This window comes from Cibotium barometz, chromosome 1 (assembly GCF_041138505.1).
Source record: "Cibotium barometz isolate CiBa-2024 chromosome 1, ASM4113850v1, whole genome shotgun sequence".
Lineage (NCBI taxonomy): Eukaryota > Viridiplantae > Streptophyta > Polypodiopsida > Cyatheales > Cibotiaceae > Cibotium > Cibotium barometz.
Window position 1 is genome coordinate 19,704,469 of NC_141046.1, and position 21,473 is coordinate 19,725,941.

A 21,473-nucleotide genomic window follows, 5' to 3' on the forward strand; every position below is an offset into this window, starting at 1 on the left:
TTAGAATAAAAAAATTTCTCTTATGCATCTAATTTATGCATAAAATTTATTTATGATGAAAATCACACTTTTAATATATAAAAAAATATCTTTTATGCATATGTTTATGCATACAAATCATTAATGATGAAAATCATTCTTTTAATATAAAAGAATTTTTTTTATGTATCTATTTATGCATAAAAATTATTTATGATAATAATCACAGTTTTAATATAAAAAAATATCTTTTATGCATATATTTATGCATACAAATCATTTATGATGAAAATCACTCTTTTAATATAAAAGAATTTTTTTATGCATCTATTTATGCATAAAAATTATTTATGATAAAAATCATACTTTTAATATTAAAAAATAACTTTTATGCATATGTTTATGCATACAAATTATTTATGATGAAAATCACTCTTTTATAATCAAAATAATAATTTCACTATGCTTCCTTTTATGCATAGAATTTAATTCTAAAAAAAGTAATACTTTTTTAATAAAATATTTTTAGTATGCATTTTCTTATACCTAGGATGAAAATTAACACTTTAAGAATACATATACGAAGGAAATTACTCTTTTTGAATTTAAAAAAAAAGTAAAACTTATTTTACACAATTTTAAAAAAATTTTGTCATAATCTCCTTTGTATGGCTGATCATTTTTTAATTTTTAATTCTTTAAAATTAATTAGAAGTTGACCAAGAGTATTTAAATCATTCTAATGTAAACATTTTTTGCTTATCGAAGAGAGTATTATGAAAAACTTGATTTTATCCATTAATCATTCTTCTAGGATAAAGAATGGTTGGATTTACTAAAGAAGAGAGGGGAATGCTTTTTTTTCAATGAGACATAACATCATAATCATTTTAGAGAAGATAAAAATCATTAAAATCATTAAAATTAAGCATAAATAGAAATTTATGTATTTTCTTACCACCATTCATCAATTAACTTCAATAGCATTAAAAAGCCATTTCAATTAAGCTTCTCAAGCTTGAGAGGGGTTGAGAAGAGAGAAACATTAAGAAATTATAGAAAAAGATCAAAATTCTTCCTTTATCCTTACAAATTGCTTGATTCTTTGATCACGGTAGAGGTCCCCAACTAATCAATTGGTTTCGTGTGTTGATGGAGCCACCAATGGAGATTGAAGAAGGAGGGAAGCTCTAATTTCTTCAATTTGGAAAGAATTTTAGAGAATAGTAAAAATTATCATTATTTCATAATTCTGAGATAGTATAATTCTCTTATTTTTTTACAAAGGACTCAGGTTCTATTTATAGGAGAGGGAGGCTCTAACCAAGACCAACTGATTTCTAGAAATTTTTCAGATTTAGTTTGATTGAATTTGGACTAGATTTAGACCTAGTTTGGTTCCTTTTTTATTCGGTTTTGATTTGGACCTAGTTTGGTTCTTTTTTTATTCGGTTTTGATCCAAGAGAGAGGAGAGATAAAAATCACATTATTTTTTAGTTTAAAACTTATTCAAGCATGTGAAGTAGGCACCTCCTTGAAGGGACTCCCCTTCCTTACACATGTGTCAAAATAGAATCATTATACTCAAAATATCTCATTTTTTTTAGTAATACTCATAGTTTTTTACTAATAACCCTTGTACATAGTCAACTCTTCATCTTATGTGAGGATTTACTTATTTTTGGGTATGTTTCTTTTACAAATTGGATTTATCTCCTCCCCACACATGGATTGATCTTATTGGCCCATAGGAACCTTAATTTAAAATTTCGAAAAAATCTTGACCCTCAGGATAAGGCCTCTTGAACAGATTATACTTGATTTCTAATGCACCTTCTGAAAATCTTTTTGAACTTCTGTTTCAGGAGAACTTATTTTAATAAGAAGAGATATTTTTTCATCCAAAAATATTTAAAAACAGGATTACCATTCTCTAGAAGATTTTCTCTCTCTAGGCCAAAACTGGTAGAAACAAGATCTTTTATATTTCTGAAGAAGAATTTGACTACAGGGGAAGATACTGGACATCCTGAGAGGCTGGGGAGGAATCTTACAGCCATGGCTGTCCATATAGTAAATTTGCAGCAATGCCACTCTTTATGCCATCATCCCATTCCATGCATATAGTTGTCCAAAGACACCATATAGCTGAACTCATTTCATGAAGACTCAAGCATAAGGTAATAGGTGATCCACGCCAAGTCCCCATCAATAAAGTTGACTTCCAAAAATGCTCGGTTCAAAAGGAAACCCATCCACTTCAAGTGACAATGCATAGTATCCACTTGAGTCATATGGAAACCCATCTGCTTCAAGTGGCAATGCATGTTGTCCACCCGGATCATATGGAAATGAATCCACATCAAGCATCTTCCCATGTATACCGGGATCAAATGGGTATAAAACATCATGGTTGGAAAAGTCATCATCACCAACCAATGATCCGCCATCAACGTCCACCCATGAATCATTTCCATAAACCAAAGTATCATCATCATCATTACCCAAATCATTTTCCTCATAAATGTCATCATAAGGACCACAATCAGCCACATTATTGTTGTCATCCACACCATGATTTTGTGAATCCACATCATGTGCCACATCTTCATGGTCGGCAACCACAAATTCCACATGCAATGCAACACCATGAAGATCTTCGTAAGAGTTGTCTCCTTCATCAAGAAGAGTCTCGTTGCATTCATCTTTATCCATACAATTCTCCTCAAGAAGAGATCCATGCATTTGCTCTTCATCTTCCCCATCAACACTTGCATCTTCATGGCTATCCCCACCATTTGTTGTTTCTCAGCCATCCATACATGCATTGAAGCCACTTGACATAAATCATTAGCATCACCTTCATCACTTGAAGTGTCCCCATAGCAATGGCTTCCAATAAGAGACGTGGACTGAAGTAAACTCCTAGTAGAAAGCCCATGTATAGACGGGGTAGGTGTGTAGAAGAGTTCCACCAACACCATGATCTCATTGAGAGCAATGTCATTGTCAATATCCATGATGCATTGGACCACTTGCATGAACTCCTTGCCTAATTTTTGCACAAATCCACTTATGGTCTCCTTCTCCTCGATGTTAGGTACAAAGAAGGAAAGGTGTCAATATTCCTCGGCATACTTAGGCAATGAATCCACATGTAATAGTGGCATGCATTTTTCCCTAAAGCTCCATTGCTCTCTCGAGTAGCCACAAAGTTTTGCACCACTTCATAGGCTAGATTCGCCCAATCCCACTTGTACTCATGCTGCATTACTTGTAGCCACCATTGTCTAGCTTTACCTCCAAATTTGCATGTCACTTGCTTCACTTTGTCCCCCTCATTGCATGGAAATGCACAAAAGTCGGCTTCCCAATTGCAAATCCATTCTTTAAGCTGTATACAAGTGACTCCTTCCCCACCCTCATCAAAAGAGAGCAAAGCTTCTAAAAATGGTTCACCAAGCTTGAACCATAAGCTTCCAATAGGAGTAGAAGTCATACGATCCACAAATTCATCCTTTGTCAAGGACTTTGGCAACTTGGAGTGTATGACCTCATCATACAACCGTGCATACCTTTCTTTGTCATCATCATTGAAAATTATGGCTATTACCCTTTGTTTTGACTCCATCAAATCTTGCTTATCCATTTCTTCCTTTCCATAGGGCCTTGACAATGGTGATTTAACATGAGAAACATCTTTTGGGTTCTTTTGAAGTGATGTCTTCATATTTTGAGTGTTCCCATTGAAAGTTCTCACCTTAATTACAACAATTCCATGCCGACTAAGCCCATAAGATGATGGATTTGGAAATGACGTTTGTGGTTGTGACCAGCCTTTTGTCTTATCAAGAGAAGTGTCGATCTTTTTCACACACCTTTGTCCTTAATTTATCCCATCATCAAGCTTCTTGAAGCCCTCATTTATAGCATTGAACATTTGCTCCATGAGAATATTGCTTTGTTGTATATGCCTACTGTTTTGCCTCAGAAGCTCACTGTTTTGGAAGCAAATATCTCTTTGTACATCCTTTATAGCTTCGGTGTGATAGTAACCTTTAGCATATCCAAAGTAATGTGCTCCAAAGAAACTTGTGCACTTCTACTTGTGTGCCCCGACATGCTGTCATTCACTATGTGATCACTCATGTCATGTAAAGGCATTCCCTCTTGTTCACGGTCACCCATGGTACCAAATTAGGGTTTTTCGTGCTACCAATGTCGGAATCGAATGATCAAATGCTTGCCATGTTCCTCTCGATGAGAGAAACAATCCTATCACCCCGAATCACCACTTTGAGCACCCATATACCTCTCTATTTTCACTTTTAGAGCTGAAAGTCAACTGTGTGAGGTTGACCATCGAAACGGTAATGGAATTGGGAACTTGTAGGCTCATTTCGAAGCTCTTAGGTAGTACTCTTGAGATATGTAAACACCTTGAATTCAGTCCGCACTATTTTTGACTGAATTAGAGTTTTCAGTTTGAATAGACTGTCCCTTTTGCACCCTGAAATGGTGTCTAAATCAACCACTTGACGGCTTGTTAGATTTGCCTTAAAATGCCCTTTTAAGGCTTCCAAAGACCCTTGAAAGATCTTGAGTGGTTTGGGACTGAATTACACTTTTGTACTCACTGCATAGTGTAGGAAAATTACAAAATTTTTGCCATAATCTCCCCGTAATATGGACCAAATCTCAATCAAAATCCATAAGCATTTGCCCAATGTCCAATCATGATATAATGCCCAAAGTAATCACCATCAAAAGCATACACTTGCCCATGCAGCCCTTATGCTTTGACCACTATCAAGTGTCCATGGCATGCTCAATCAAGTGACATTTGTCTTCCATAGCCTCGACATGCTTGCAATATAGTCAAGTTGTGTGTCGAAGAAGCGCTTTAAGTTTGCCGATCTCCTAGTCAAGCCATCCCACCATCGTACCTAGTCCGAATCTAGGCACAAGTTGGGGCCAAGTCTTCACATCCAAGTACCTAATCCTCCTCCTTGTCGCTTTTCCAAAAGCTCTCACGACAAGGAGAGTTCATGCCATGCTTCCCCCCGGGTCTCTCCTCCAATGCCCGAGGTACCCTCACAAGCATACTAGATACTATGAATTGAAGTGAGAGTACAAGTGAGGTGTATTTGGATGTAGCTTTAAAAAGAGAAGGTGAGAGTACTTACAATGTGTTTAGCATGACTCGTGCTATTTTCATTTTATCCATTTACAAAGAGCATGTACTCATGCTTTTTCCCCAATCATCCAAAGTAGTTCCGATACACCAAATCACCACAAAAACAACATCCAACATCATGTGAATCACAAGGCAAATGAATTGCCTAAGGATTAGCTTCAACAAGTAGGAACTCCCAAGATCAATGCAATTATTGGCTCATACAGACACATATGCATGAGCTGGCTTTAGGCTAGTGTTTGGCAACAATATGGAACCACACCTCACTGTTTTCATGTATATCACTTCAACCCTTTGCATTTACTCCATAGCCATCATCAATGAGCAAGCTATCAACCAAATGGCAAGTAGAAATTTCAATGGCTCGATGACTCCCAAAAGTGTGATGCTTGCTTATTGCTTAAGCTGAGCAAGAGCTCATGTAATGCATTCCAAAATCACCTCAATGTTAGGTATCTTCTAAATATCATGGGTATACCACCATTGCATGTAGCATGCAAATGTTTGGAGCATTGGCAATCAAAACTTCAATCTATGGTATTCAAGTAGCTTGTAGAGCCATTTTTTTTTTAAACATGCTTGAAACTTTAGTGCTCAATTAGCTTGAAAGGCCATCATGCAATGCTTTAATCCATGGCATTCAGGCATAACCTTACTCCATGCATAGTTACTTGATGGTTGAGAGCTTGAAGAAGATGATCCAAATTCATTGAAATCATAGCTTGATAAATGCAGCTTCTTCACGACCTCTTTCCATGTCCATCATCATCCATACCCGTCATCATTGAGCCTGGAAACGCAGCACCTTGTCACCTCTTTTGCCAAGCTTAAGCTTGGCTATACTTAAAAGCCAAGCTTAGGCAAGCTTTTGCTTACTCAATGGCTATGAAAAATGCAACAAAACGACGTTGAAAACTCGCAGAAAAATGTGCGAACAACGCTGTAAATCAATGAAGCTAAAGAGAAGATGAACTAAAGCCCTAAGCTCATGGCATCAAACGGCTATGGATTGAAGCTCTATTCTCTCCAAGATTAAACATGAGGAAGAAGAAGGAAAAGCATAAACATTTTGATAGAGAAAAGTTAATCATGATGATTAGTAGAATTTTCTCTCAAATTTGGTCCCTTCTTTTAAATTTTAGAGCGGCCGCCTCTCAGAATTTGGTCCTTAGCAAATCCATGACCCGAAAACTATAATCAATTCAAAAATCAAGGAGATTTCTAGCATTCAACACTCCCCATGTCCCATTTCTTGATCAAGAAATCAATCAAAATCAAGAAAATCAAGAAAATCATTTTGGTTGATCAAGAAATCAATCAAAATCAAGAAAATTTCCAAGAAACTCCAAGAAGATCAAGAAAATCCAAAAAATGCAAAAATTTTAAAAAAATTTGGATCAAATACAAGGCTCTGATACCACTATAATGATGGGGAGAGAAAGAAAGAGAATGTACTCATGATGGAGTACCACATGCACTCAAGATGGAGTACCACATGCACTCAAGGGAGTACCACCATAGCCATGGAAGCATGGAGCTCCAAGAAGTATGATTTGATTAGTCCAAATGATAAGATGCCCCTAGTTACAATATTCACTTATATACTTGACCACCTTTTCACTCATTAATGTCGGGCCTCCATACTTGCCCGGCCATATCCATGTCCACCATGGGCTCCCTTTATGTCTAATACCAAGCCCCCTTCATTACAAATCATCCCCACCAAAAGGTTTCGTCCTTGAAACCATGTATGGAGCAATGTATGGGTTGTTGGTGATCTTCTTGACTTCTCTCATGAATGCGGAAGTACATTTATTGCAACTCCAAAAGTACCTCACACGAGAACTCGACATAGAGTTGTCCACTTATTTGATGTACATATGGACTAGCCCCTATGATGTCCATAAGCCCACGGAGTTTTGTTGAGCTTTGATTGATGAATGGTGAAGTACACCAATGGCCATGGCTTTCCATATAGTAAATTTGCAGCAATGACACTCTTCATGCCATCATTCCATTCCATGCATATAGTTGTCCAAAGACACCATATAGCTGTACTCATTTCATGAAGACTCAAGCATAAGGTAATAGGTGACCCATGCCAAGTCCCCATCAATAAAGTTGACTTCCAGAAATGCTCGGTTCAAAAGGAAACCCATCCGCTTCAAGTGACAATGCATAGTATCCACCTGGGTCATATGGAAACCCATCCGCTTAAAGTGGCAATGCATGTTGTCCACCGAGATCATATGGAAATGAATCCACATCAAGCATCTTCCCATGTATACCGGGATCAAATGGGTATAAAACATCATGTTTGGAATTGTCATCACCAACCAATGATCCGCCATCAAAGTCCACCCATGAATCATTTCCATAAACCAAAGCATCATCATCATCATTACCCAAATCATTTTCCTCATAAATGTCATCATACGGACCACAATCAACCACATTATTGCTGTCATCCACACCATGATTTTGTGAATCCACATCATGTGCCACATATTCATGGTCGGCAACCACAAATTCCTCATGCAATGCAACACCATGAAGATCTTCGTAAGAATTGTCTCCTTCATCAAGAAGAGTCTCATTGCAGTCATCTTTATCCATACAATTCTCCTCAAGAAGAGATCCGTGCATTTGCTCTTCATCTTCCCCATCAACACTTGCATCTTCATGGCTATCCCCACCATTTGTTGTTTCTCAGCCATCCATACATGCATTGAAGCCACTTGACATAAATCATTAGCATCACCTTCATCACTTGAAGTGTCCCCATAGCAATGGCTTCCAATAAGAGACGTGGACTGAAGTAAAATCCTAGTAGAAAGCCCATGTATAGACGGGGTAGGCATGTAGAAGAGTTCCACCAACACCATGATCTCATTGAGAGCAATGTCATTGTGAATATCCATGATGCATTGGACCACTTGCATGAACTCCTTGCCTAATTTTTGCACAAATCCACTTATGGTCTCCTTCTCCTCGATGTTAGGTACAAAGAAGGAAAGGTGTCAATATTCCTCGGCATACTTGGGCAATGAATCCACATGTAATAGTGGCATGTATTTTTCCCTAAAGCTCCATTGCTCTCTCGAGTAGCCACAAAGTTTTGCACCACTTCATAGGCTAGATTCGCCCAATCCCACTTGTACTCATGCTGCATTACTTGTAGCCACCATTGTCTAGCTTTGCCTCCAAATTTGCATGTCACTTGCTTCACTTTGTCCCCCTCATTGCATGGAAATGCACAAAATTAGGCATCCCGATTGCAAATCCATTCTTTAAGCTGTATACAAGTGACTCCTTCCCCACCCTCATCAAAAGAGAGCAAAGCTTCTAAAAATGGTTCACCAAGCTTGAACCATAAGCTTCCAATAGGAGTAGAAGTCATACGATCCACAAATTCATCCTTTGTCAAGGACTTTGGCAACTTGGAGTGTATGACCTCATCATACAACTGTGCATACCTTTCTTTGTCATCATCATTGGAAATTATGGCTATTACCCTTTGTTTTGACTGCATCAAATCTTGCTTATCCTTTTCTTCCTTTCCATAGGGCCTTGACAATGCTGATTTAACATGACAAACATCTTTTGGGTTCTTTTGAAGTGATGTCTTCATATTTTGAGTGTTCCCATTGGAAGTTCTCACCCTAATTACAACATTTCCATACAACCGACTAAGCCCATAAGATGATGGATTTGGAAATGACGTTTATGGTTGTGACCAGCTTTTGTTTTTTCAAGAGAAGTGTCAATCTTTTTCACACACCTTTGTCCTTCATTTATCCCATCACCAAGCTTCTTGAAGCCCTCATTCATAGCATTGAACATTTGCTCCATGAGAATATTGCTTTGTTGTATATGCTTACTGTGTTGCCTCAAAAGCTCACTGTTTTGGAAGCAAATATCTATTTGTACATCCTTTATAGCTTTGGTGTGATAGTAACCTTTAGCATATCCAAAGTAATGTGCTCCAAAGAAACTTGTGCACTTCTACTTGTGTGCCCCGACATGCTCTCATTCACTATGTGATCACTTATGTCATGTAAAGGCATTCCCTCTTGTTCACGGTCACCCATGGTACCAAATTAGGGTTTTTGGTGCTACCAATGTCGGAATCCAGTGATCAAATGCTTGCCACGTTCGTCTCGATGAGAGAAAAAATCCTATCACCCTGAATCACCACTTTGAGCACCCCTATACCTCTCTATTTTCACTTTTAGAGCTGAAAGTCAACTATGTGAGGTTGACCATCCAAACGGTAATGGAATTGGGAACTTGTAGGCTCATTTCGAAGCTCTTAGGTAGTACTCTTGAGATATGTAAACACCTTGAATTCAGTCCGCACTGTTTTTGACTGAATTAGAGTTTTCAGTTTGACTAGACTGTCCCTTTTGCACCCTGAAATGGTGTTCAACCACTTGACGGCTTGTTAGATTTGCCTTAAGATGCCCTTTTAAGGCTTCCAAAGACCCTTGAAAGATCTTGAGTGCTTTGGGACTAAATTACACTTTTGTACTCATCATTGCATAGTGTAGGAAAATCACAAAATTTTTGCCATAATCTCCCCGCAATATGGACCAAATCTCAATCAAAATCCATAAGCATTTGCCCAATGTCCAGTCATGATATAATGCCCAAAGTAATCACCATCAAAAGCATACACTTGCCCATGTAGCCCTTATGCTTTGACCACTATCAAGTGTCCATGGCATGCTCAATCAAGTGACATTTGTCTTCCATAGCCTCGACATCCTTGCAATATAGTCAAGTTGTGTGTCGAAGAAGCGCTTTAAGTTTGCCGATCTCCCGGTCAAGCCGTCCCACCCTCGTACCTAGTCCGAATCTAGGCACAAGTTGGGGCCAAGTCTTTACATCCAAGTACCTAATCCTCCTCCTTGTCGCTTTTCCAAAAGCTCTCACGAGACAAGGAGAGTTCATGCCATGCTTCACCCCGGGTCTCTCCTCCAATGCCCGAGGTGTCACAAGCATACTAGATACTATGAATTGAAGTGAGAGTACAAGTGAGGTGTATGTGGATGTAGCTTTAAAAAGAGAAGGTGAGAGTACTTACAATGTGTTTAGCATGACTCGTGCTATTTTCACTTTATCCATTTACAAAGAGAATGTACTCATGCTTTTTCCCCAATCATCCAAAGTAGTTCTGATATACCAAATCACCACAAAAACAACATCCAACATCATGTGAATCACAAGGCAAATGAATTGCCTAAGGATTAGCTTCAACAAGTAGGAACTCCCAAGATCAATGCAATTATTGGCTCATACAGACACATATGCATAAGCTTGCTTTAGGCTAGTATTTGGCAACAATATGGAACCACACCTCACTGTTTTCATGTATATCACTTCAACCCTTTGCCTTTACTCCATAGCCATCATCAATGAGCAAGCTATCAACCAAATGGCAAGTAGAAATTTCAATGGCTCGATGACTCCCAAAAGTGTGATGCTTGCTTATTGCTTAAGCTGAGCAAGAGCTCATGTAATGCATTCCAAAATGTTAGGTATCTTCTAAATATCATGGGTATACCACCATTGCATGTAGCATGCAAATGTTTGGAGCATTGGCAAATCAAAACTTCAATCTATGGTATTCAAGTAGCTTGTAGAGCCGTTTTTTTTTAAAAACATGCTTGAAACTTTAGTGTGAAAGGCCATCATGCAATGCTTTAATCCATGGCATTCACGCATAGATGAAACCTTACTCCATGCATAGTTGCTTGATAGGTGAAAGCTTGAAGAAGATGATCCAAATTCATTGAAATCATAGCTTGATAAATGCAGCTTCTTCACGACCTCTTTCCATGTCCATCATCATCCATACTCGTCATCATTGAGCCTGGAAACGCAGCACGTTGTCACCTCTTTTGCCAAGCTTAAGCTTGGCTATACTTAAGCCAAGCTTAGGCAAGCTTTTGCTTACTCAATGGCTATGAAAAACGCATTGGCTTAAGTATAGCCAAGCTTAAGCTTGGCAAAAGAGGTGACAAGGTGCTGCGTTTCCAGGCTCAATGATGATGGGTATGGATGATGATGGACATGGAAAGAGGTCGTGAAGAAGCTGCATTTATCAAGCTATGATTTCAATGAATTTGGATCATCTTCTTCAAGCTCTCAACCATCAAGCAACTATGCATGGAGTAAGGTTTTATCTATGCGTGAATGCCATGGATTAAAGCATTGCATGATGGCCTTTCAAGCTAATTGAGCACTAAAGTTTCAAGCATGTTTTTAAAAAAACGGCTATACAAGCTACTTGAATACCATAGATTGAAGTTTTGATTGCCAATGCTCCAAACATTTGCATGCTACATGCAATGGTGGTATACCCATGATATTTAGAAGATACCTAACATTGAGGTGATTTTGGAATGCATTACATGAGCTCTTGCTTAGCTTAAGCAATAAGCAAGCATCACACTTTTGGGAGTCATCGAGCCATTGAAATTTCTACTTGCCATTTGGTTGATAGCTTGCTCATTGATGCTAAACACATTGTAAGTACTCTCACCTTCTCTTTTTAAAGCTACATCCACATACACCTCACTTGTACTCTCACTTCAATTCATAGTATCTAGTATGCTTGTGAGGGTACCTCGGGCATTGGAGGAGAGACCCGGGGTGAAGCATGGCATGAACTCTCCTTGTCTCGTGAGAGCTTTTGGAAAAGCGACAAGGAGGAGGATTAGGTACTTGGATGTAAAGACTTGGCCCCAACTTGTGCCTAGATTCGGACTAGGTACGAGGGTGGGATGGCTTGACCGGGAGATCGGCAAACTTAAAGCGCTTCTTCGACACACAACTTGACTATATTGCAAGGATATCGAGGCTATGGAAGACAAATGTCACTTGATTGAGCATGCCATGGACACTTGATAGTGGTCAAAGCATAAGGGCTACATGGGCAAGTGTATGCTTTTGATGGTGATTACTTTGGGCATTATATCATGATTGGACATTGGGCAAATGCTTATGGATTTTGATTGAGATTTGGTCCATATTGCGGGGAGATTATGGCAAAAATTTTGTGATTTTCCTACACTATATGCAGTGAGTACAAAAGTGTAATTCAGTCCCAAACCACTCAAGATCTTTCAAGGGTCTTTGGAAGCCTTAAAAGGGCATCTTAAGGCAAATCTAACAAGCCGTCAAGTGGTTGATTTAGACACCCTTTCAGGGTGCAAATGGGACAGTCTGGTCAAACTGAAAACTCTAATTCAGTCAAAAATAGTGCGAACTGAATTCAAGGCGTTTACATTCATAGTTGACTTTCAGCTCTAGCTCAAAGTGGTGATTCAAGGTGATAGGATTGTTTCTCTCATCAAGACGAATGTGGCAAGCATTTGATCATTCGATTCCGACATTGGTCGCACCGAAAACCCTAATTTGGTACCATGGTGGGTGACCGTGAACAAGAGGGAATGCCTTTACATGACATGAGTGATCACATAGTGAATGAGAGCATGTCGGGGCACACAAGTTTCTTTGGAGCACATTACTTTGGATATGCTAAAGGTTACTATCACACCGAAGCTATAAAGGATGTACAAAGAGATATTTGCTTCCAAAACAGTGAGCTTTTGAGGCAAAACAGTAAGCATATACAACAAAGCAATATTCTCATGGAGCAAATGTTCAATGCTATGAATGAGGGCTTCAAGAAGCTTGGTGATGGGATAAATGAAGGACAAAGGTGTGTGAAAAAGATTGACACTTCTCTTGATAAGACAAAAGGCTGGTCACCACAACTACAAAATTCATTTCCAAATCCATCATCTTATGGGCTTAGTCGGCATGGAAATGTTGTAATTAAGGACACCATGATTTTGTGAATCCACATCATGTGCCACATCTTCATGGTTGGCAACCATAAATTCCTCATGCAATGCAACACCATGAAGATCTTCGTAAGAGTTGTCTCCTTCATCAAGAAGAGTCTCATTGCATTCATCTTTATCCATACAATTCTCCTCAAGAAGAGATCCATGCATTTGCTCTTCATCTTCCCCATCAACACTTGCATCTTCATGGCTATCCCCACCATTTGTTGTTTTTCAGCCATCCATACATGCATTGAAGCCACTTGACATAAATCATTAGCATCACCTTCATCACTTGAAGTGTCCTTATAGCAATGGCTTCCAATAAGAGACGTGGATTGAAGTAAACTCCTAGTAGAAAGCCCATGTATAGACGGGGTAGGCGTGTAGAAGAGTTCCACCAACACCATGATCTCATTGAGAGCAATGTCATTGTCATTATCCATGATGCATTGGACCACTTGCATGTACTCCTTGCCTAATTTTTGCACAAATCCACTTATGGTCTCCTTCTCCTCTCGATGTTAGGTACAAAGAAGGAAAGGTGTCAATATTCCTCGGCATACTTAGGCAAGTGATTTAACATGAAAAACATCTTTTGGGTTCTTTTGAAGTGATGTCTTCATATTTTGAGTGTTTCCACTGGAAGTTCTCACCTTAATTATAACATTTCCATGCCAACTAAGCCCATAAGATGATGGATTTGGAAATGACGTTTATGGTTGTGGTGACCAGCCTTTTGTCTTATCAAGAGAAGTGTCGATCTTTTTCACACACATTTGTCCTTCATTTTTCCCATCACCAAGCTTCTTGAAGCCCTCATTCGCTTTAAAATTGCCGATCTCCCGGTCAACAAGCCATCCCACCCTCGTACCTAGTTCGAATTTGGCCCACATTTGGGGCCAAGTCTTCACATCCAAGTACCTAATCCTCCTCCTTGTCGCCTTTCCAAAAGCTCTCACGACAAGGAGAGTTCATGCCATGCTTCCCCCCGGGTCTCTCCTCCAATGCCCGAGGTACCCTCACAAGCATACTAGATATACTATGAATTGAAGTGAGAGTACAAGTGAGGTGTATGTGGATGTAGCTTTAAAAAGAGAAGGTGAGAGTACTTACAATGTGTTTAGCATGACTCATGCTATTTTCATTTTATCCATTTACAAAGAGCATATACTCATGCTTTTTCCCCAATCATCCAAAGTAGTTCCGATACACCAAATCACCACAAAAACAACATCCCACCAATGAGAACTTCCAATGGGAACACTCAAAATATGAAGACATCACTTCAAAAGAACCCAAAAGATGTTTCTCATGTTAAATCACCATTGTCAAGGCCCTATGGAAAGGAAGAAAAGGATAAGCAAGATTTGATGCAGTCAAAACAAAGGGTAATAGCCATAATTTCCAATGATGATGACAAAGAAAGGTATGCACAGTTGTATGATGAGGTCATACACTCCAAGTTGCCAAAGTCCTTGACAAAGGATGAATTTGTGGATCGTATGACTTCTACTCCTATTGGAAGCTTATGGTTCAAGCTTGGTGAACCATTTTTAGAAGCTTTGCTCTCTTTTGGTGAGGGTGGGGAAGGAGTCACTTGTATACAGCTTAAAGAATGGATTTGCAATCGAGATGCCTACTTTTGTGCATTTCCATGCAATGAGGGGGACAAAGTGAAGCAAGTGACATGCAAATTTGGAGGCAAAGCTAGACAATGGTGGCTACAAGTAATGCAGCATGAGTACAAGTGGGATTGGGCGAATCTAGCCTATGAAGTGGTGCAAAACTTTGTGGCTACTCGAGAGAGCAATGGAGCTTTAGGGAAAAATGCATGCCACTATTACATGTGGATTCATTGCCTAAGTATGCCGAGGAATATTGACACCTTTCCTTCTTTGTACCTAACATCGAGGAGAAGGAGACCATAAGTGGATTTGTGCAAAAATTAGGCAAGGAGTTCATGCAAGTGGTCCAATGCATCATGGATATTGACAATGACATTGCTCTCAATGAGATCATGGTGTTGGTGGAACTCTTCTACATGCCTACCCTGTCTATACATGGGCTTTCTACTAGGAGTTTACTTCAGTCCACGTCTCTTATTGGAAGCCATTGCTATGGGGACACTTCAAGTGATGAAGGTGATGCTAATGATTTATGTCAAGTGGCTTCAATGCATGTATGGATGGCTGAAAATGAACCAGTGGTGGGGATAGCCATCAAGATGCAAGTGTTGATGGGGAAGATGAAGAGCAAATGCATGGATCTCTTCTTGAGGAGAATTGTATGGATAAAGATGAATGCAATGAGACTCTTCTTGATGAAGGAGACAACTCTTACGAAGATCTTCATGGTGTTGCATTGCATGAGGAATTTGTGGTTGTTGCTGACCATGAAGATGTGGCACATGATGTGGATTCACAAAATCATGGTGTGGATGACAGTAATAATGTGGTTGATTGTGGTCCTTATGATGACATTTATGAGGAAAATGATTTGGGTAATGATGATGATGATGCTTTGGTTTATGGAAATGATTCATGGGTGGACTTTGATGGCCGATCATTGGTTGGTGATGACACTTCCAACCATGATGTTTTATACCCATTTGATCCCGGTATACATGGGAAGATGCTTGATGTGGATTCATTTCCATATGATCCGGGTGGACAACATGCATTGCCACTTGAAGCGGATGGGTTTCCATATGACCCAGGTGGATACTATGCATTGTCACTTGAAGCGGATGGGTTTCCTTTTGAACCGAGCATTTCTGGAAGTCAACTTTATTGATGGGGACTTGGCGTGGGTCACCTATTACCTTATGCTTGAGTCTTCATGAAATGAGTACAACTATATGGTGTCTTTGGACAACTATATGCATGGAATGGGATGATGGCATGAAGAGTGTCATTGCTGCAAATTTACTATATGGACAGCCATGGCCATTGGTGTACTTCACCACTCATCAACAATCAAAGCTCAACAAAACTCCATGGGCTTATGGACATCATCACTCATTAGGAACTCAATGGAGTCTTCTTGGGCCCTTTTATTTGGCAGTTTAAGGGAGTCAAACCTTTTCTCTTAAGAAGAAACGTTTTCTAATTAGAAGCTTCAAAACGGCTACTTTATTCGAATTTGAATTTTGGGGGAAAAATGGAATTTAAAATCTAGCGGATAAAACCATATCATGTAACATATCTATGGAAAGCTCTTGATGCATAGATCACGGATCTGTAATCTCCGCTCAAATCGGAGCTTGTATGTAGAAGTTATGGAGGTCCGAAAATTGTAAAATTGCCCCCTCCCCTTTTTGGGGGAAAAAGTGCACCCTTTGACCACTCTTACACCTCTCTTACAAACCATTGGTTTTTGCTTACATGGCGGGCTCCTATTTGTCAAAAAGTTAAACGTTACCATAACCTCATGGCAAATTAAAGGGCCCAAAAAGACTCCATTGAGTTCCTAATGTGAAGACTCAAGCATAAGGTAATAGGTGACCCACGCCAAGTCCCCATCAATAAAGTTGACTTCCAGAAATGCTCGGTTCAAAAGGAAACCCATCCGCTTCAAGTGACAATGCATAGTATCCACCTGGGTCATATGGAAACCCATCCGCTTCAAGTGGCAATGCATGTTGTCCACCCGGATCATATGGAAATGAATCCACATCAAGCATCTTCCCATGTATACCGGGATCAAATGGGTATAAAACATCATGGTTGGAAGTGTCATCACCAACCAATGATCGGCCATCAAAGTCCACCCATGAATCATTTCCATAAACCAAAGCATCATCATCGTCATTACCCAAATCATTTTCCTTATAAATGTCATCATAAGGACCACAATCAACCACATTATTGCTGTCATCTCATGTGAATCACAAGGCAAATGATTTGCAAGGATTAGCTTCAACAAGTAGGAACTCCCAAGATCAATGCAATTATTGGCTCATACAGACACATATGCATGAGCTTGCTTTAGGCTAGTATTTGGCAACAATATGGAACCACACCTCACTGTTTTCATGTATATCACTTCAACCCTTTGCCTTTACTCCATAGCCATCATCAATGAGCAAGCTATCAACCAAATGGCAAGTAGAAATTTCAATGGCTCGATGACTCCCAAAAGTGTGATGCTTGCTTATTGCTTAAGCTGAGCAAGAGCTCATGTAATGCATTCCAAAATCACCTCAATGTTAGGTATCTTCTAAATATCATGGGTATACCACCATTGCATGTAGCATGCAAATGTTTGGAGCATTGGCAATCAAAACTTCAATCTATGGTATTCAAGTAGCTTGTAGAGTCGTTTTTTTAAAACATGCTTGAAACTTTAGTGCTCAATTAGCTTGAAAGGCCATCATGCAATGCTTTAATCCATGGCATTCAGGCATAGATGAAACCTTACTCCATGCATGGTTGCTTGATGGGTGAGAGATTGAAGAAGATGATCCAAATTCATTGAAATCATAGCTTGATAAATGCAGCTTCTTCATGACCTCTTTCCATGTCCATCATCATCCATACCCGTCATCATTGAGCCTGGAAACGCAGCACCTTGTCACCTCTTTTGCCAAGCTTAAGCTTGGCTATACTTAAGCCAAGCTTAGGCAAGCTTTTGCTTACTCAATGGCTATGAAAAACGCAACAAAAAGACGTTGAAAACTCACAGAAAAATGCGCGAACAACACTGTAAATCCATAAAAGAAACGTGTGCTTCTAATGTTGCAATGGTTGCAAAATCGGCCATCTTTTTGGAGTCAATTAGGCACTTGATTCACAGCCACACAGTGACAAAAATGTCCATGAAAAACTCCATTGAAGAGCTTGAAATGAAGCTAAAGAGAAGATGACCTAAAGCCCTAAGCTCATGGCATCAAATGGCTATGGATTGAAGCTCTATTCTCTCCAAGATTAAACATGAGGAAGAAGGAAAAGCATAAACATTTTGATTAAGAAAAGTTAATCATGATGATTAGTAGAATTTTCTCTCAAATTTTGTCCCTTCTTTTAAATTTTGGAGCGGCCGCCTCTCAGAATTTGGTCCTTAGCCAATCCATGACCCGAAAACTTTAATCAATTCAAAAATCAAGGAGATTTCTAGCATTCCACACTCCCCATGCCCCATTTATTGATCAAGAAATCAATCAAAATCAAGAAAATCATTTTGATTGATCAAGAAATCAATCAAAATCAAGAAAATTTCCAAGAAACTCCAAGAAGATCAAGAAAATCCAAAAAATGTAAAAATTTTAAAAAAAATTGGATCAAATACAAGGCTCTGATACCACTATAATGATGGGGAGAGAAAGAAAGAGAATGTACTCATGATGGAGTACCACATGCACTCAAGATGGAGTACCACATGCACTCAAGGGAGTACCACCATAGCCATGGAAGCATGGAGCTCCAAAAAGTATGATTTGATTAGTCCAAATGATAAGATGCCCCTAGTTACAATATTCACTTATATACTTGCCCACCTTTTCATTCATTAATGTTGGGCCTCCATACTTGCCCGGCCATATCCATGTCCACCATGAGCTCCCTTTATGTCTAATACCAAGCCCCCTTCATTTTACAAATCATCCCCAGCAAAAGGTTTCGTCCTTGAAACCATGTATGGAGCAATGTATGGGTGTTGGTGATCTTCTTGACTTCTCTCATGAATGCGGAAGTACATTTGTTGCAACTCCAAAAGTGCCTCACACGAGAATTCCACATAGAGTTGTCCACTTATTTGATGTACATATGGACTAGCCCCTATGATGTCCATAAGCCCACGGAGTTTTGTTGAGCTTTGATTGATGAGTGGTGAAGTACACCAATGGCCATGGTGGCTGTCCATGTAGTAAATTTGCAGCAATGACATTCTTCATGGCATCATCCCATTCCATGCATATAGTTGTCCAAAGACACCATATAGCTGTACTCATTTCATGAAGACTCAAGCATAAGGTAATAGGTGACCCACATCAAGTCACCATTAATAAAGTTGACTTCCAGAAATGCTCGGTTCAAAAGGAAACCCATCTGCTTCAAGTGACAATGCATAGTATCCACCTGGGTCATATGGAAACCCATCCGCTTCAAGTGGCAATGCATGTTGTCCACCCGGATCATATGGAAATGAATCCACATCAAGCATCTTCCCATGTATACCGGGATCAAATGGGTATAAAACATCATGGTTGGAAGTGTCATCACCAACCAATGATCCGCCATCAAAGTCCACCCATGAATCATTTCCATAAACCAAAGCATCATCATCATCATTACCCAAATCATTTTCCTCATAAATGTCATCATAAGGACCACAATCAACCACATTATTGCTGTCATCCACACCATGATTTTGTGAATCCACATCATGTGCCACATCTTCATGGTCGGCAACCACAAATTCCTCATGCAATGCAACACCATGAAGATCTTCGTAAGAGTTGTCTCCTTCATCAAGAAGAGTCTCATTGCATTCATCTTTATCCATACAATTCTCCTCAAGAAGAGATCCATGCATTTGCTCTTCATCTTCCCCATCAACACTTGCATCTTCATGGCTATCCCCACCACTGGTTCATTTTTAGCCATCCATACATGCATTGAAGCCACTTGACATAAATCATTAGCATCACCTTCATCACTTGAAGTGTCCCCATAGCAATGGCTTCCAATAAGAGACGTGGACTGAAGTAAACTCCTAGTAGAAAGCCCATGTATAGACGGGGTAGGCATGTAGAAGAGTTCCACCAACACCATGATCCCATTGAGAGCAATGTCATTGTGAATATCCATGATGCATTGGACCACTTGCATGAACTCCTTGCCTAATTTTTGCACAAATCCACTTATGGTCTCCTTCTCCTCGATGTTAGGTACAAAGAAGGAAAGGTGTCAATATTCCTCGGCATACTTAGGCAATGAATCCACATGTAAAAGTGGCATGCATTTTTCCCTAAAGCTCCATTGCTCTCTCGAGTAGCCAGAAAGTTTTGCACCACTTCATAGGCTAGATTTGCCCAATCCCACTTGTACTCATGCATTACTTGTAGCCACCATTGTCTAGCTTTGCCTCCAAAATTGCATGTCACTTGCTTCACTTTGTCCCCCTCATTACATGGAAATGCACAAAAGTAGGCATCCCGATTGCATATCCATTCTTTAAGTTGTATACAAGTGACTCCTTCCCCACCCTCATCAAAAGAGAGCAAAGCTTCTAAAAATGGTTCATCAAGCTTGAACCATAAGATTTCAATAGGAGTAGAAGTCATACGATCCACAAATTCATCCTTTTTCAAGGACTTTGGCAACTTGGAGTGTATGACCTCATCATACAACCGTGCATACCTTTCTTTGTCATCATCATTGGAAATTATGGCTATTACCCTTTGTTTTGACTCCATCAAATCTTGCTTTTCCTTTTCTTCCTTTCCATAGGGCCTTAACAATGGTGATTTAACATGAGAAACATCTTTTGGGTTCTTTTGAAGTGATATCTTCATATTTTGAGTGTTCCCATTGGAAGTTCTCACCTTAATTACAACATTTCCATGCCGACTAAGCCCATAAGATGATGGATTTGGAAATGACGTTTGTGGTTTGTGACCAGCCTTTTGTCTTATCAAGAGAAGTGTCGATCTTTTTCACACACCTTTGTTCTTCATTTATCCCATCACCAAGCTTCTTAAAGCCCTCATTGATAGCATTAAGCATTTGCTCCATGAGAATATTGCTTTGTTGTATATGCTTACTGTTTTGCCTCAAAAGCTCACTGTTTTGGAAGCAAATATCTCTTTGTACATCCTTTAAAGCTTCTGTGTGATAGTAACCTTTAGCATATCCAAAGTAATGTGCTCCAAAGAAACTTGTGCACTTCTACTTGTGTGCCCCGACATGCTCTCATTCACTATGTGATCAGTCATGTCATGTAAAGGCATTCCCTCTCAGTTACGGCGGTCACCCAACACCATGGTACCAAATTAGGGTTTTTGGTGCTACCAATGTCGGAATCGAATAATCAAATGCTTGCCACGTTCATCTCGATAAGAGAAACAATCCTTTCACCCTGAATCGCCACTTTGAGCACCCCTATACCTCTCTATTTTCACTTTTTAGAGCTGAAAGTCAACTATGTGAGGTTGACCATCCAAACGGTAATGGAATTGGGAACTTGTAGGCTCATTTGGAAGCTCTTAGGTAGTACTCTTGAGATATGTAAACACCTTGAATTCAGTCTGCACTATTTTTTATTGAATTAGAGTTTTCAGTTTGACCAGACTGCCCCTTTTGCACCCTGAAATGGTGTCTAAATCAACCACTTGATGGCTTGTTAGATTTGCATTAAGATGCCTTGAAAGATCTTGAGTGGTTTGGGACTGAATAACACTTTTGTACTCATATCACTGCACAGTGTAGGAAAATCACAA